The following is a 17981-nucleotide window of genomic DNA, read 5'->3' as shown; positions in this document are numbered from 1 at the left end:
GCTCTGGTCTGGTAAAATGCAGTTTGGCAACTAAAAGCCCTTCAGAGAGCCAGTTTAAAACCTTATTTATTTGTCACTGGATTTTTCTCGACCTTTTTTGTTCAATTAATATCCTAAAGAATTGGTTGTGAGGCATTGAGGGGGGAAATGTGTGAGGAAGGCCAGTGAGATGGCTCAACAATAAAGATGTTGCCACCAAGCCTGAGTTGATTGAATGACCTGAGTTCATTCTATCACAGGCCCCACATGCTGAACAGAGAGTCCATTCCTGCAAGCTCTCCTCTGATCCCCACCTGAATGCTATGGCAAATGTGTGTCCCCACCAACAACACACATACACAAAGATTAATTAATTAATTAATTAATAAAATATATCAAGATACTCTCCTAAGCTGTTGAAAGTTAAAACAAATATAAACAGTCTTTTCACTACATTTTTCCATGCAAGATTTTCTACTAAGTTCACTTAAGGCCCAACCAAATGTGTGTACCCATGCACTGGTCATGAAAATTCCAACTAGAAGAAAAGGATTGTCTGTCAACTAGAATAACAAAATTTCAAATTACTAAAAGGATACTGTGTTTTCTCCCCCAGTGTATGTTCTGAGAGTCCTACATCTGAAAATTGAAGACTTAGTTGACTCAAGAAAACTTTAAAGAGAAAGAAAGGAACATGGATCGTAAATAACATTGTATGTATGTGTGAATGTACGTACACACAGTCTTGATTTCAGTTATTAGGAATGCATCTGAAGGACTATAAAGCAGAACATTGTGATGTCTGGAAGTTCTGACTAGAAGCTATGAACATTATTCCCACAAAGGACTGTTCTAATACTGCTTCTGAGTCTTCCTGATGGCCCGCTGTCTCGTAACGACTGTTGTTAAGTGGATTGTTTTTCTTCCCTAAACAAAGAGCCCGAATGGAAGGCCTGTGCTTTGCTCTCTCTATTGTGCAGAAATCGACTGGACAAGCTGTGGGAAAGGCATGTGGGTGTTGAATACAAAGAGGCAGCAGGTCCACGTGCGGTTAGTGGAAGACAGAGGCTGTCTCTACACTCTGCATGGGATGGAATGAAACTGGGTTTTGTCCAAAATTAAAAAGCCAGACCTGTGGGTCCTCCAAGGAGAAAAGGATTTCCTGCAAAGAAGACATCTGGATTCTCTCCTTGCTTCTGTTGCCACTGTTTTTTAGCCACTCTTCTCTAGAATCCCATGTCTTTGCTGCCACTCTCAAATTCTGCCTTTTTGCGATGAATAGTTTGAGGAAGAGGGACGTTTATGATTTCCCAAGCTGATACAGTTATCTCATTTTCATAGGGTTTAAAGGTCCCTCTAGTTCTTCAAGAAATTTTAATAAGCATATAGAACCAGCCAGCTGGCTAATCCTGAGAATATCCCTTCTCCCTGTGCATGTCACAGAAAGATCCTGTGGTCAGGAAATATAAAGCTTTCCATGCGCTGACCAGTTAGGATTATAGCCTCATATGGCTGAGTTTTCTCCTGCTGTCTTTTTTTTTTTTTTTTTTTTTTTTGGTGTTAGCAGTATCCAGCCATCCCTCTTAGGGGTGTTGAAGTCACCTTCACCCATCTCACCAGGGAGAACTCCAAGACTGGCTGTACTAATGAGGGAATCTGGAATTGAGACATTACATGCAAATCCATCAGTGTGATTAAGCTGAACACCCACACTATGTGTGCTTGGTAGTTCCAAAGAGCCTAGCTGCTAAAATGACTTCATATTTTTATGCCTTTTGGCACCCTCATAAAACGACTGAAGGAAACAGAATTTCTCTTTCAGGGCTGCAGACAAACTAAGGCAAATCTGTGTTGAGCAACTATAAACTAATTTGGAGCATCTTAGGTTCACTGGTAAATCAACAGCTCTATAGAATATTTATTAACATATAAAATATAGATTAATAAAATTGTGTACATGTGAAAAGGTAGATATAGGAAACAAAAACCTATTTAGTTGCAAATAAAATAAAAGCTCATTAATTCGGAGAAGCTCACTTAGACAAGAACTTCTGATCTCCCAAAGGCTATAGTCTGGCTTTTCTATACCACTGGAGAAGACTTGCTAAACAAGTTACCAGTGTAAATGAAGAGTACAAGAAAAGGATGTAAACTTTAAGAAAACACATCACTTCTCATGCCCTCACACTTGAGAAGCACCCCATCACACACAGTTATCTGAGGGTATACTTACAGAGTATTTTCATGTACAGATACTCTAAAAAACTCAAGTAGGGGTCCTTAGTTATTGAAATGCACTTTATATTTTGTACTTTAAAAAGGAAAGTTGCATCTTTTTTTAATACTCTGCAGTTTCATTTCTTCACAAATGAATTTGTGTCTTTGTGTAGATAATACAGATTAATAAGATATTGAAATGTTTATCATGCTACCATGTGTTAACATGCTCATCCTATGTTTGATATTCAAGGACTTTGAAAAAGCAATTTGTATTGGAGAAATTATTTTGGCCACTCCACGTAGTTAAAAGGATATTTATTAAATGGCGTAACTCACAAATTAAGTAATGGGTAGGTCGCAGGGTCTGGGGAAGGTGTAATGCAGTCCAGCGGTGTTCTCCGGAGCTCTGCACAGTCAATCTGCACCGGTCAGCGTCAGCGTTCCGGCACCGAGCGAGCGCCCAGAGCAAGCGCTGGCCCATCCAGCTCTCGGGTCCCCAGGCGCCTCCCCTCGCCCCGCCTCGTAGGCGTGACAGTTGCCAGAGTCTCAGTGGGGGTTGGAACTTCCAGAACCAAGCTGGAATGGCTACCCACTACAAATTTGTACATTCTTGAGTGATGTGTATAGACATGTATTTACATCCAAAATATAAGTGCAGCAGCTTTGGACAGATTGTGGTAGCCCATGCCTTTAATCCCAGTTCTAGGGAGGCAGAGGCAAGTAGGTCTCTGAGCTCAAGGCTTGCCTGGTCTACAGAGCAAGTTCCAGGACAGCTAGGACTACATAGAGAAACCCTGTCTTAAAAATGCAACAACAACAACAAATAAGAAGAGGAGGAGGAGGAGGAGGAGAAGAAGCATGTCAGCTTAGAATAAAAAAAAAAAAACACTCTGCCACTACTTCACAAGTTGAAACAGGCTCAACCTTCAGATTTCCCCATCTATAAAATCAAGAAGGATACTTATCTAGCATGTCAGATTTGTTGTAAAAAATTAAAACCAGTTGATTTTGTAGGCTAATAAATGTTCTTTATTTTTTATTTTTTTAAAGTGGAATTCCAATGCATTAGAATTATTTTCTCTTTGACTGATAATTATCCTTGGGAAGGAAATGTTGATGAAGCGTATCCAGGTACACATTTCAAGTTCATTATTAACTGAAAAAACGTACTGTGTCCTAGGAAACTAGAGTAAGTGAAACTGAAGAAACCTGTAAACACGTGTTCATTCTATTTACCATCTAGAGCACTGAGCTACAAACGAAAACCATAACATATGCTAAAAATGTATAGACATATTATAGATTTCAGTGCTTTTGAGCTTTTATTTTTTTAGCCACTAAGCAAAGTTTAAATAAAAATTTCACATCATGGCAGTGGCACATTCCTTTAATACCAGCACTCTGGAGGCAGAGGCAGGCAGATTTCTGTGAATTTGAGGACAGTCTGGTCTAAACAGAGAGTTCCAGGGCAGCCAACATGATGGTGAGGCCCTATATCAACAACAACAAAATTTATCAAAGTTCACGGTTTAGGGAACATGGACTATCAGAATGCCCAAACTACACCTACAAACCCAGAAGGTAGTTACAATCTAACATGTTTGTGGCAGAAAAATTGGAGGCACTCAATAGGAGTTCTATTTTGATGCCTTTTTTTGTTTGTTTGTTTGTTTGTTTGTTTGCTTTGTTTTGTTTTTCGAGACAGGGTTTCTCTGTGTACCTTTGGTGCCTTTCCTGGAACTCACACTGTAGACCAGGCTGGCCTGGAACTCAAAGAGATCCGCCTGCTTCTGCCTCCCCAGTGCTGGGATTAAAGGCATGATGCTTTTTCTTGGACTATCAGATAATCCTGACTAAAACTGCAAATACCGAGCCAGGTGGTGGTGGTGTGGTAGTGGTTGCATGATGGTTGTAGTGGTGCACGCTATTAATCCCAGCACTAAGGGGGTAGAGGCAGGAGGATAGTTAGAGGCTAGCATGGTCTACAGAGCTAGTTCCAGGACACCAGAGCTGCACAGAGAAACCTTCTCAAGAAAGCAAAAAAGGAAGGAAGGGAGGGAGGGAGGGAAGGAGGGAGGGAGGGAGGGAGGGAGGGAGGGAGGGAGGAAGGAAGGAAGGAAGGAAGGAAGGAAGGAAGGAAGGAAGGAAGGAAGGAAGGAAGGAAGGAAGGAAGGAAGGACTGCAAATACTGAGCAGTAAAATACTTGTTTAGTAGTGTATGTCTCTGTTCCAGACTTTAGTGACTTCAAGAATTTGAGACAGATCAACTCTATTAAATAAACAAGTAATGTATCTATGCTATCTTTTATATAAACTAAGACATAATCTTTGTAATTCAAGTTTATAATGTGAAGTGGTCATAGAGACAAAGTTGTGTAGAATTCTAGAAACATTGGGGTACATAGGTGTTAGAGAATAAAAGACTCTCAGAACATAGTGTAATTTTTGCTGTCTTATTTGTTAAGGGTAATCACCTGAGAATTTTTTGAAGCAGTACTTGGGTCTCAGATCAATTAAGTCACAGGACAGGACTTGAACATTAGTATTTTTCAAAAGTCTCCCTAGGGGATTCTAATGTGTAGACAATGTTCAGATACTATAGGCAGAAAAGTTAAATAAATAACAACAACACCAGGAGATAAAGAAGTTAGAAAAAAAATTTTCTCAAGGCCAGCCTGGTCTCCAAAGTGAGTTCCAGGAAAGGCGCAAAGCTACACAGAGAAACCCTGTCTCGAAAAACCAAAAGAAAAAAAAAAGAAAGAAAGAAAGAAAGAAAAAGAAAAAAGAAATTTTTCTCAGATGAGAAACAATATTTACACAGCATCTATTTGCCTTTTGGAATCACTGAGACCTGAAAAGGTGCTCTTTTTTTTTTTTCCTGCCAAATTTTCCAAAGAGTGTCCCTTCTCCAAAGACTATGAGAAGCAGCTCTTTCCAACCTTGGAAGCTCTAAATTCCAAGAACTTCAAGTGGCATTCGAGACTCTTAGGGGTCTAGATCACACTGCACTTGGGGAAAAGATGGCATAGTTCAATCTGAAGCAAGGCTGAAAGTAAAGGAAGAAGTCTCAGGCTTTGTGGTTCTCAAGCGAAGGAGCTGCAGGATGCTAGCTAATCTTCTGCAACTTGGGAGTCCTTCTCATAGTCATACCCAGGAGTGCAGAGTTTCAGAAGGGCTCATATGATCTGAGACCTCAAGGTTGAAGTTTCTACCATACTCACAGTGTTATCATATCCTTACTTTTATTTGTAATAATAACTAAACAATACAAATAAATTAAATAACCAGTCACATTAGGGAGGGCAACAGTAGCGTTTTCATCTTTTTATCCTGACCCTTCCAATCTCCACCAGGATGGAGAAATAGTTTTCATCCTCTTCCTCATAACACCCAAAATTGTGGTGCTGATACTCTGGCTTTTTATCCTACACAATGATTTTTGAGGTCAGCGTTTTTAAAGTTTCATCATTTAAAAGTACTAAAATATGTGTAGAAGAATGACACATCGATCGATCGAAACTATAATCTAAGCCTAAGATCTATTGCAGAGGAAAGAACCGTTCAGAACCAGTGGCAGTTAACACTGAATATCAGCTAGACAGGATGTCGAATCAATTACGAGAGGAGTATCTGGGCATATCTCTAAGGGAGTACCTGGGTTAATGATGTGGGAAGACCACATTAGTAGAGGGCTGAGGTCCTGACTAGATAAAAAGAAGAAAGCAAAATAAGTATTCACATTCCGACTGTGAATGCAATGTGACCAGCTGCCTTGAGTTCCCGTCACTATGAGGTCCCCATCATGATGGAACTGAGAGTCACACCCTCCCTACTGTAAGTTATTTTTGTCAGTATTTTACACATCAAGGATACAAATAACTAATACAGAACCAAACTCTAATTGCAGTTCTGCCAGTGTAGTGGGTAGCTGTTCCAACTTTGACCTGGAAGTACTACCCCCATTGAGGCTTCCGTAACTGTCACGCCTACAAGGTGGGGCCGAGACAGGAGCCCTTAGACCCAAGAACCAGATGTGTGGCTCTCTTGGTTCCTGGATCCTGGACACTAGAGGTAGATTAAGCAGAGTTTTCCAAAGAACACTGCTGGACTGTGCTATACCTTTCCCGGACTCTGTAACCTATCCCTTTACTTCTAAGTTACCCCACAAAATAAACCTCCCTTTTAACTAAGTGGAGTTGCCTTAATACTTTCACCAATATGCTGGGAGTAATATGCATCCTTTCCCCACATATATGTAAAACTAAGATGTCAGGCTGGCCTGTTGGTGGTGGCACATGCCTTTAATCCCAGCGCTCGGGAAGATCTCTTGAGTTCAAGGTTAGCCTGGCCAACAAAGGGAATTCCAGGACAGCCAGGGTTACACAGAGAAAGCATGTCTCAAAAAACAAAAACAAAACAAAAAGGTCAGACCAGTTAATATTAAGTAAATGCTTTCAATGGTAACCTTAAAGCCAAAATGTTAACAATAGTTCCAGATGCATTCAAAGCAAGTAAGTGAACACCCTAGGCTAAGAAGTTGAGCATCTCCTTAGCATTTCCAAACTTTTGTTTATAAATGCCAACATTTATCTTCACTTCAAAGGGGGTTAGTTGCTAAAGTTCATGCGTGTGTCCTGCTGGGTTTGATCATCACGACAAAAAAAGAAAAAAATAGTAAATAAAAGGCATTTGAAGTTTAATCTGACTGCCCTTCCCCTTTAGAAGGGCCTTTTATGTATCAATCTAACTTACCTTAGAAGTGACACCATTAACCTAGATACATTATGCTGAATCCTGGGAGATTACCGATATTTGACTTGGGACTTATTAATCCCCAGAAACTTTCTCCTACACTGCTATGGCTCATCTGAAAAATAAGAAAAGAGTTGCAGTTCATGTGTACAATTCTTCTTCCTGGATAAGCTACATGTGTATAAAAAGAACATGCTGCTAGGCAGTGGAAGGCCAAATAAAAGACATTGCTTACACTGCTGTTTTAGATTCGATTCTATACTCAAGTTTAAGCAGTAGATTTAAAAAGACACCCAGATGAACAGCGAGAAAAGTTCGACCTTAAAGACCACATAATTTCAATCTCCCCCTGAATGTGCCTCACAAGCATATTCAACCACACATCTACAGGTTAGCCAAAGTCCAAGGGGATTCCAGCCCACACTTAACCTATGTAAACTCAGAAAAGGTACCACTGGGGGACTGTACACACAGCTTCCTCCTTCCATGTATTTTCCCATAAGCCCTTCTCTAAGATTAATGAGATTTCAACAATTATCTATGTCTTCCTAAGTCCTTGTTATGTTCTTGGTATGACCAGATACCTTTGGCCCCAAAGAATTTTCAGGAAATTGAAAAGCAATATATAGCTTTTGATTGGCATCGTGAATTATTTTATTAAGCCAACCCAGGATATGGATGATGGCAGGTCCAAAAGAGAGTTAAAAATCATCCTCATCTTCCCCACAGCTGAAAGGGGCCACAGAGGACCTAACTGATTATAAGGTTGGAAATTATGTTTTCAAGTTCCCATCTGGAGGCATGTTTGTTTCTTGCTGTGACGTTTGTTCCTGAGTTCTTCAATGGCCTGTTTTGAAAGGGTGCCATTGAAACAAATGCCTCCGTCTTAAGGACTTAAAAAAAAAATAATTGAAAACAATGTAGGGCTATAAATGTCTGTGCCCACAGCCAAGATAAAAAATGCAAAGTCTGGGCCACCTTGCCTTTAATTTTCTAACTGCTGTTTTGTAAGGCTGTGTCATGCTTCTCAGTTCAAACACGCTTTGGCTCTTTATTATTCATGGGCCTTTTTCTCAGTCAGTGGTGTTGAATAATAAAACAGCCCAGGATCAAATGGGCCAATTCTCCACGCCTGACACCAACTGCTACTGTTCACTGGGCTCTGCCAAGCGTTGCCTCTGATAATGAGTGGGATTTGGTTAAACAGTAAATTAATGAATAATGAAATATCCAGGTTGATCAGTTAGAGAGCACGCTTGCTTTGCCCTGGGCTAAACGCTTGGGGCAGAAATTACTCTCAAACGGCACTTGCCTGGCTGCTGGTCTGGATAACTATTTTACAGCCTATTGCTTGACAGAATGCTGGGGAGGGGGTAGTCAATGGGGAAGAGGAAAGGAAGGACAGAGTTATTAACGGGGATGGGGGAGGGAAGAGGAAGAATAACCTAGTTATCACCTTGTAGGCTTCTAAACTTCGTGTGCAAGAACAAAGTCACAAATATGATCTGGGGAAGCCAGAAGTCCAAAATTCCCAACACATGTTTAACATCAAGAGGAAATGATGAGTGAAAACAGCCTTCTTTGTGTGCCTATGCACATATGTGATTAGAAGTAGAACCATTCAACTATTCAACTGCAAATTCTTGTTTTTGTGTACACACTGGAGTGCAGACACGCAGAGCAGCCATCCAAGATGCAGGTGATAGGAAAACTCAATGCTCAAAAAGTGCCACGCTTTGCTTCTTGGACACAGCCACTTCACAAATTTAGTTGGTTTTTCCAAATCTCCTTCCTTAGGAAAGATGTCTCATTGCAACTGAGAGTCTAGAGATTTTTAAGCACAGAGATAAGTCTCAGCTGCACCCATGAGTTTTGAACTATTAAGCAGTGGCATGCTTGTCTAACAAAGCATCTTGGCTCCATGAAGATCAGACTTGTGCCCTTTACAAGAAACAAGCTTTGAATCATCAAAAGATCACAGCTGAGTGCCGTAAGGACAACATGTACTGAGAAAATGTAGGGCTTTTTCACTCTCAACATTTGTTTTGGACATAAATTTCTCTAATTGGTTATCTCTGGAATATCTTATTCTTTCAGATCTCTGACCCTTTTCAGTTGGTTCAAGATTAGTGGACTTTTTAGTTTTACATTCTGAAGAGTCAAATACATTTCAATAAATCCATTAGCATGTAGTGGATGCTTATATATTGTCCAGGTAGTTAGCACTGTTTTGGTTTGGGTTTGTGTTGACAGAGAAGAAAAAGATGTGTATATCACAAAGTTGTTGAATGTTGATTGAGCAGCCCTCACAAGTAGAAGTTGGAAGAACCAACCAGGGAAGGGGTAGATGTTGTCTTCCTTCCCTGGTGTAAAAGTGACAAATAAATGTTGTTTAAAATAAATAAATAATCCACCAACTAATAAAAACAAGGAAAGGAGCAGCTTGTAGTTTCAGCACATAACTCCCTTCATTCCATTCCTGGGGCTGTGAAGGGGAAGGCTCAGTCGGTGATGCTCCTCTAGATTCAGACTGCAAAGCAGTGGCATCCACAGGCGTTTAACCTCTGCACTAGCACCCAACCCCCTTCCAAGAAAAAATAAAATGCTCTAATTGTCTTTATTACTTTCAGACACTGGCCACCGAACACAGATGTTCAGTATTGAGAATTCAAGGAAGGTCACAAGGTCACAAGGACCCTGATCAGTTTGATCCTTCTTTGGATCATGTAGCCCCATTGTCTTGACTGGCTCCTATCATTGAAAACGAAAAGAATATTTAGATAGACCAGAAAAGTCCATGACTCACCCAGTGTGCCCATTTTTGTTGGATGGGCTCATACCTGTGGCTCCTTATCCTGCATCCCTAAGAACAGTGAAAATATGGGGGAGGGGAGGACTACTAGCAAAGCCAGTCTTGTATCTCCTTCCAACCTTCAAAGTTCCCTGTCTTTAGGAATCCATAGCCCCAAGAATTCTATCCAGAAAGGAAGAGAGTTAAAGTGTAAGAAATTTAAACACGAAGTAGGCAGAGGCAGGTGGATCCCTCTGAGTTTCAGGCCAGCCTAGTCTACAGAGTGAGTTTCAGGACAGTCAAGGCTAAACAGAGAAAAACCTTGTCTCAAAAACTCAAAAAGAATAAATAAGAAAAGGAAAGGATGGAAGGGAGGGGGAGGCAGAGAGGGAAGAAGGGAGGGAGGGAGGGAGGGAGGGAGGGAGGGAGGGAGGGAGGGAGGGAGGGAGGGAGGGAGGGAGGAAAAAATTTAAAAGGCAAAACAAACACCAGAGCTTTAACACATGGCACTGTCAGGACAAAGAAAATTCACTTGGGTAAACACTGCTTTGTTGTGCCCACTTCATGTTTACTCTGGATCTGCAGTTTCAAGACTGAGCTCATGTGTAGCATGCAGTTGCAGCTGAAAACAGCCTGCTCTCCAAGGCATGTCTCTCATCTGGTCACCCGGCACAACCATTTATCAGGGATAAAGTTTGTACTGAGTCCATTCTAGTCAAAGCTTGATACTCTGGACTCCAACTGAGCTCAGTCACAAAACGTTTCTGTATTACTTTGATGAGGATCAGCTAAAGGAGGGTTGAAGTTAGGTTGGTTTTATGCTTGTTTTCTTTGAGATGGCTAGGGTTCTCCCAATCCCACCGCAGCTCCCAGACATATTACCTGCAAAAAAAGGGAGGGAGGGGCACTTTGCAAGGCTTTTTTAAATCCATTGCTGTATATTCCATTTGCTTAGAAATTCTACAACAGTTTGCATTATGCGCACCTGAATAGCTATCAGCCCTTTTCCTGCACTGAGGTGGTAATTGAGGGTTAGGATGTTGGATGGGGCGGGGGCTGAACCTCCAGGCTGGCAGGGCCTGATCACATAAGCCATTCTCTGTAGTAGACCCATTGGGGAGCATTTCCACCCTGGGAGAGTATTAGGATTCTCTCTTCAGTCCCAAAGAACACCCTGTCCCCACATCTCTGTACCCTACAGCTCACATGCCAGCTTGTTTTCACCCAGATCACTTGGGACATTTGTCTGCTCAAGTGGAAAAAATTTGACATACCACCACCACCATCACCACCACCACATATTCTACACTTGTACGCCATGGCTATTTCCCTCTCCTTCTGAATCAACTGGCTAGTGAGCACGACTTAGCTAATGACATCTGACAACCACATCCTTGAAGTGTGTCCTAATATCTGAGAGCAGGCACGGCCCGGGACGTTAACTAGTAGGCCTGGGCAGGTCACGCTTTGGTAAGGCCATCAGCCATTATGTGGCTTTTCTAACATTTAAAGAGCATTTTTATGCAGAGGCCTTTCTGGGCAGCAGGTGTGACTGTTCCCTCCCACGACCTCCCCAAGCCTCTCGCTAGAGTGGCTCCAGACTGTGGCTGTGAGACCTGCGGAGAAAATAAGCAGGAACCAATAGTCTCTGAACAAGTAGGTGATCATCGCCTGGGACCAGCGTCAAACGCACTAAAGTTCTGTGACAAAACCACTCCCTCAATCTGTGCAGAAGAAACTTTGCGGGGGGGGTAAGAAAACAAGGAAAAGAAAGGAAGTAGGGTGCTGCCCACGCTGCAGCAGCTCGCAGCAACGCCAGCGCCTAATGATGCCCAGGGCGCACAGGAGAAACCCTGGCAGAGGGACCCTGCCAGCCTGGCTGCGGCTGCTGGGGATCCGCCCTGGAGCGCTGCGGCGTCCTTGCGAGTGAGCGTGCGCGCGTTGGCGTGTGCGCGTGCGCGCTCTTGACACCCCCGTCTGACATCCCGGAGTGTTCGCCGCTGCCGGCTGCGAGCGCCCAGTGCGCTGGCTCCACGCAGGCTGGGGCGTGCACACGCGGTGCACGAGCCTGCAGACGCTTCCTGAGACTGGTCACTTCTTCGGCACCGAGTCTCTAAATTGTAGTTCTCAGTGGCGTGCAGGAAACTCGGGGGCGGGGGGGGGGGGGGGAGCCAGTGGGGCTGCAGCAACCTGCGACCTTGGGGAGAGCCGGAGAGAGACCAAAACTAGAAAAGTGGACTCCCGAAAGACATTTGACGGATCTCGTCTTGAGCGAGCCCTTCGGGTTATTTATGAGGCCTGATTTTAAAGTAGTGGCTGCCAGGGACGTTAAAAAAGAGCTCCCCCCAAGCTAGGAGAGGAAATACAGTCGCAAGAATGCTGTTTATGACGATATAAATCAACATGAGGCTTGTGATGGGGAATATGGAGAGGGCGAGTTTGGAATAGGAACAAGGAAACAAAGTCACGGAGGAAAAATGAATTTCATCCTCCCGGTTCTACCCTCCTCTGAGCCTGCACCTAAGGCACTGAGGGATGGGGAGAGGAGAGGGTAGACAGTACACGCGCCATTCTGGGTGGGGTCAGCGAGAGTCTTCCCCAAGTTTACAGGAGGATCATTAAAGGGCCAGGAAATACATGTAAATAAACAACTTGGAAGATTTATGGGAAAGACTTCAATTTTATAGGACCGTATTTATAGAGCTCCGCTGGCTCGGTTATAAATAGATTAATGGGAAGCTAAAATTAATGGACTTGTGAGCTGCACGTTTAATTTCTGAGTCTTCAACAAGACAGACAGCCATTGCCCAAAAAGGCAGCTAGAGAGTCTGGGAGCTGTATGGGCTTTCTGGAAAGAAGAAGACCCACAAGGGCTATCAACTGGCCTGGCGGTTCTACGCAGGGACTCAGCATCAGTTGTTTTCAAATAAAGAAAGGAAAAGCATCTCGATTTTCTAAACTTCTACCTTCAGCTTCTACCTTAATCAGGACCTTAAGCCGGTGGTGGGTTTCCGGGTGGGGATGGAAGTTTTGTGGCTGCTCTGGTGAGCTCCAGGCAGAGGGGAGAAGCAGTGACTCACTCCACCTCTGGTGCCACTTAAGATTCACTTGTAGTGTTGGTCAAAGTTGTAAAAGCTCTAGCTACAGCTCTTTTCCTTACTTCCTCTATGGTCTTGGACCACAGTGATGGTTTCATCTTCCAACCGCCCATCCGCCCCACTCCTTCCCTCCCTCCCTCCCTCCCTCCCTCCATGTCTTTCCCCACAGTTATGGCCTCTATAGATCTGGAGTTTTGCTTATAAAGGTCATTGACTTCTTACCAAAAAGTGATTGGAGAGCCATGATGGTCCAGAGTTTACCTGTGCGATAATAGATTAGTTGTCTGTTTATCCAGGGCTGGTGTTCACCTGCTGTAGGAAAACTTGTCATAGGGTATGAAAATTGCCCACAACTCTCTTTATATAAGCCCAGTGCTAGCCAAGCCCACCCTTTGTACAGCAAATGAAAAGGAAATCCAGTGTTAACACAACTGACCAGGAGAATAAGGCACAGTCACAAGGGTTTTTTTTTTCCAATCTTTATAGATCACACACACTCATAATGACACTTCCTGTAGCATTCCTGTTTTGTTTTGCTTTGTTCTCATCCTTACTTCTTCCCTTCTTTTATTTCTTTTTTAGTCCATTGTTTACAGTTGTAGCCATGAAAACCCTCCTCCCTTTAAATTAATAAATACTACAAGAATTAGAAAGCCTCCCATAAAACAGATTGTACCATCTATTCTGTTTTTCTCTACAGGGAAATCCAAACGTACAAGACTGGTTCAGAAACTGGAAAACTTAACAAAAGGCATACTATTTATTATTCGAACACCAACTATCTGTTAAACACTCTTACGTAATCTGAGCTCAGGATGTACCATTTTTGGATGTATGCATTGGCTGCTGTTTCTGCTTTTATGGTTAAGCTAGACAATCACGGTGTAGGAAAGGACAGATAAAGCCTGCGATGTCAAAAGAGGCAGTGACTTGTGCAAACTGTAGAATATCTCGAATGACTTTGCTTTCCTGGCCTCCAGGAACATACCCCCCACCTTGGGACAAAATACAGATTGAGATGTTTAGTCGCTGAAGCTTATGGGGCTAAGCCAAAGTCCATTAACCCACGTGAGAAAAGCTGACTGCTTCCAGGCAGCCTCAGAACCCAAGATAAGAAATAGCCTCCTAAGCCATGTACAACTCAAGGTCTTCGAAGCCAAGTGAGCTTTTTCATCATTTATTTGCAAAAGCCCTTATAGTGATAAAGTGAGGAAGGGCTTCCATCCTGAAATTGACCACTCAACCCCATCAGAGCCCAGGTCTCCAAGTGCAGGAGCCAGCACCCAGTTTTACAGTGTGCATCAGCACCACCTGGGAACATCTAGTCCATTCAGCTTCCCACTGTAGTATCTTTGGCCTGGACTCACAATCTTTTAGAGACCCAGAGAGTAAATATAACACTCCTTCTCTTTTAAGGGTAAAATAAACAATAAGATGTAGTTAACACAAACTTTTATTACAAATATGATTGGGACTAGTATCCATTTGGAAATTTAAAAGTAAAGCACCTCCCACTGGAAACAAAAGTGTTCATTTTTTTCTGATAAGCATAATTTATTGTATTTCTGTTGTAACAAAAACACTGTATGTACTTTAGTGGGGGGAGCAACAGGAAGAAAGTTTTTTGCTCTATCTCTTTTCTGTCTGTAGAATGAAACAATATCCATGTTTAAGAAACTGAAGATGAGAACACAACAAAAACACAACAATCTTTTTATTTATGTAAATCAGATTAACACTGGACAATAAACCAATTTCTACCCAATACCATAACAGCTTGTCTATAAAGAACAGAAAAATTCAGATAGGAGTCTACCTAGGGTCAAGCGGTTTTTCTTTTTAACCACCCATTCACAGAGGTATAGATTCACAGATAAATAATCCCAAACTACTTGTTCATCATATTTACACATTCCCATTAAATTAAGCATAAATAAATATATACAACTTAACACGGATACCCTCCAGAGTGCTCTCAAGAAGAGGCCGTTGGTATTTCTTGACTGGGTGGTAAAAATAATGTTAGTGAATCAGAGACCAACTCAAAAGGGGAGTCAATTTGACATTTAAAGAAGAAATGGTGTTCACTCCGTTTTTTCCTTAAAAAATGAATGAATTTCAATACTTCTCTTTTCTTTCACCAATAATTTAATATACTTCAGCAAAAGAGGGAAACGCCGTGGGAGCTCTTGAGGCAGTGTTGAATGGTTTAAGGTCATCATTTCCTTTCCACATAAAGTATTGCAAGGACAGGATATCAAATGACTCAACTCTAACTAGGGATGAGTCTTTTACCCAAGGAAGAAGTATGTAGATAAGTTAGGGGTTTGGGGTTTTCCATTCGACCAAAGTTTTCATAGGATATGAAATAATTGCTTAAGAGAAAGTGGTTTCCTTGGCCAATGAAAACAAACATCGGATCTTTGAAAGCCTCTTGGGCTCTTTATATGGGGGTGGAGAAAGCTAAGGATGAGGAGGTAGGGTAGACGGAAGAAAATGCAGTATACGTCGGGGTAAGAGAGAGAAGAAAATTATTTCCTAGTTGGGGTGGAAGTTAACGGTCCCTGGAGATGGAATCCTCACCTGGAAACAAACTCCATGAAACACAGAATGCAAGTAGGAGAAGGCAGGATTCGCTAAGCAGGGCCTGGAAGAATCTCCAGGGAACTCTGCTGCAGGCTTACTCTACAGTCTTTAGCTATTTTGGTTTGGAACCCCAGGACTTAGTAGGGCATAAAACTTACAGAGTGCAGGGGAGAGGAGGGGACTGCAAGTCACCTGTTTGGTTTGAAAACAAAACTCAAAGGGTCTGGTCTTAAACGTTTTCCTTGACTTAAAAGGCAAACTCTTGTGTTAATCCTACTGTTTATTGATTTATAAGCCCAAGGAAACCAAATCTTTTAATAACTCAATTATCAGATAAACGTAGCTGGCTTGGCTAAGGAAAGCAAGGGGTTGGAGGTCCGATGTGAAAAAAGGAAGAAAAAAAAAAAGCAGAAACTGAGGACTCACCCCGGAGGCGAGGTGGGGTTTGTGGGGAGGGACAGCCGAGTTTATCTAGCTGCACCTTCCCGCTCTGCTCACACGGAGAGCTGGGCGCCTAAGAGAGCCTACCTACCCAAGTATGACAATTCTTATTTCATGTCCACACTTCAAGAGAGTGAGGGTGGAGACAATTTCCTTCCTGGCAGAAAGAACACGTGGAAGTTTCAGATTCCGTGGACTTTTCCAGGCCACAATGTCTCTGACTGCTAGCCGCCAAAGGACTTTACAGAGCTCTGGGACCCCTCCCCCCCAGCAGCCAGTGGGGCACCGCCCCTTTACCTACTCGGGAACTGGCCTTTCTCAGTGGCCTTAGCCCTTAGGGTGAGACCGAGAGCAGGAAGGGCCCGTGCGGCTCGCGACCCCCAGCAGCTGCTGATTCTATGTCCTCAACACCACTGGGCTCCAGTGGCCCCCATGTTCCCAGGACCTGCACAGTAAGAGCAAGGCGCATCCATCGCGTCTCTCGATGTCACACGCGTGGGGCGCGTTGCCCTGCAAGGAAAGGAGACGATGTTTTTCAGTGTGTTTTCTGCTGGCCTTGTGCAATCAGAATTCAACTAATGCAAGCGTCAGGCCCTCGGACAAAAGGGGGGGGAGGTTTCTAAACTGAGAAAGATGCGAGTCTACAGTTCACACAACGTCTTTTTTCTGCACTTTGTACTCCTTTCGGCTTGGCTAGGGCTGGGTCCTGAAAATCCACAGGCCTCAGAAGCAGCTAGAGCTGGGAGAGGGGAAGTTGCCTGACCTCAATTGTTGCTTACAACCTCCATTGACCTAAAACTCACTGTGAGATTTTCCTGTCCCTCAAATAAAACCCTCAAAGCAAAGCCCTCAGAGGGTCCCTAAAGCTTTAACACCCTTCTCTTGCTTTAAGGTGGACTGGGGAAAGATGGGGAAACTGAGGGTCCAGATCATTTAGGGTGGGGAGAGCTATCTGTAAATCACAGAAAGCATCTGAATTTTTATCCCAATGGATTTTGCAAAGATTCCACCTGGGTTGTTGAAAAGAAACAAGTGTAGCCACACTAAAAGAGTCTACTTATCTCATCAACCCAATACTCAGAGGATCTCACAGTTCTTGCTAAAGGAGCAGGGCTCTTAATTCATGGTAATGCTAAGATAGAGTAGGAGTAAAAAGTTGAGGTGAGAGAAGTGAGATGCCTCATCCACTGGGAATATTCCCAATATATCCAGACAGGAATTTAAAGCTGAAATACAAGCCCTTTCACTTTGCTTGGTGGTGGTGGTGGTGGTGGTGGTGGTGGTGGTGGTGGTGGTGGTGGTGGGTGGGTGGTTGTTAACCATTGTGCCAAAATAAGTCTATGTTCGAGAGGGGAAACTGCTTCGTTCATAAAGCTGTCTTCCCCAATTACATCGGCAAGGCTGCTTCTTTCTCCATTAGAACAACGATCCCCAAAGAGCCCAAGAAAATGCAATTCATTTTTCAGTGAAGACAACACTATTAGAATATAGGTTCCCAAGAAGCCTTACTCCCTTAAAAGGCATTTTTCAGTGCCCCACCCCTGCGGAAATCCCTGTGTTGAGGTGCTTAAGCAAGAAGATTCAAAGCTGCCCGCCCCCCACCCGCATACTGGCCACTTCCTAAACGATTCCCTTTGAGCTTCTTTAAAGAAGTGAACCTGCTGAATTCTGACACACAGGCTTTGACTTTAAAGGAATCGGATTTTTTTTTTCTCAGTACCTTATAGATTGTGTAGGAAGCCCAAGTCTTCTTTGAAGAAGCTCATAAACCATGCGGGTAAAGCTTTGGGAAACAGAAGAAAATGAAATGGTACATACCCCTCCGAAGGAATTACATACTAATCAAAGTATTCGTGTTTTGTTTTCTTTCTTTCTTTTTTTTTTAAACTATACTTCTAGTTGACACAAGTATAACGAATATAATGTTCTCTGTGAACAGGTGCTGGCAAGTCTGGGAACTAGTAACATTTTCTGAAAGGAACCATGATGAATCAACTTATCGGCCTGGGTTTCCTCTGCCGCTCTCAAGACCAGATCAAACGCTAGAGCCTCTCCCCACCCCCTTCCCCCTCCACGCCTCCCTAATTAAACACACCGGGGGGAGTTGGGAACAA

The 17981-nt window shown here is 43.0% G+C and overlaps 1 long non-coding RNA gene across 1 annotated transcript; it reads right to left on the bottom strand.

The window, feature by feature from the left end:
- Positions 1-14536: 14536 nt before the first annotated feature.
- LOC143269966 (uncharacterized) lies at positions 14537-17973 on the bottom strand. Its single transcript, XR_013046781.1, has 2 exons — positions 17588-17973; positions 14537-16377 (listed from the first exon to the last, which is right to left on the bottom strand). It is a non-coding gene; the product is annotated as an uncharacterized LOC143269966 (long non-coding RNA).
- Positions 17974-17981: the final 8 nt, after the last annotated feature.

The sequence above is a fragment of the Peromyscus maniculatus genome, chromosome 21 (genome assembly GCF_049852395.1).
Source record: "Peromyscus maniculatus bairdii isolate BWxNUB_F1_BW_parent chromosome 21, HU_Pman_BW_mat_3.1, whole genome shotgun sequence".
NCBI lineage: Eukaryota > Metazoa > Chordata > Mammalia > Rodentia > Cricetidae > Peromyscus > Peromyscus maniculatus.
This window is presented reverse-complemented; position numbering and strand designations above follow the sequence as displayed.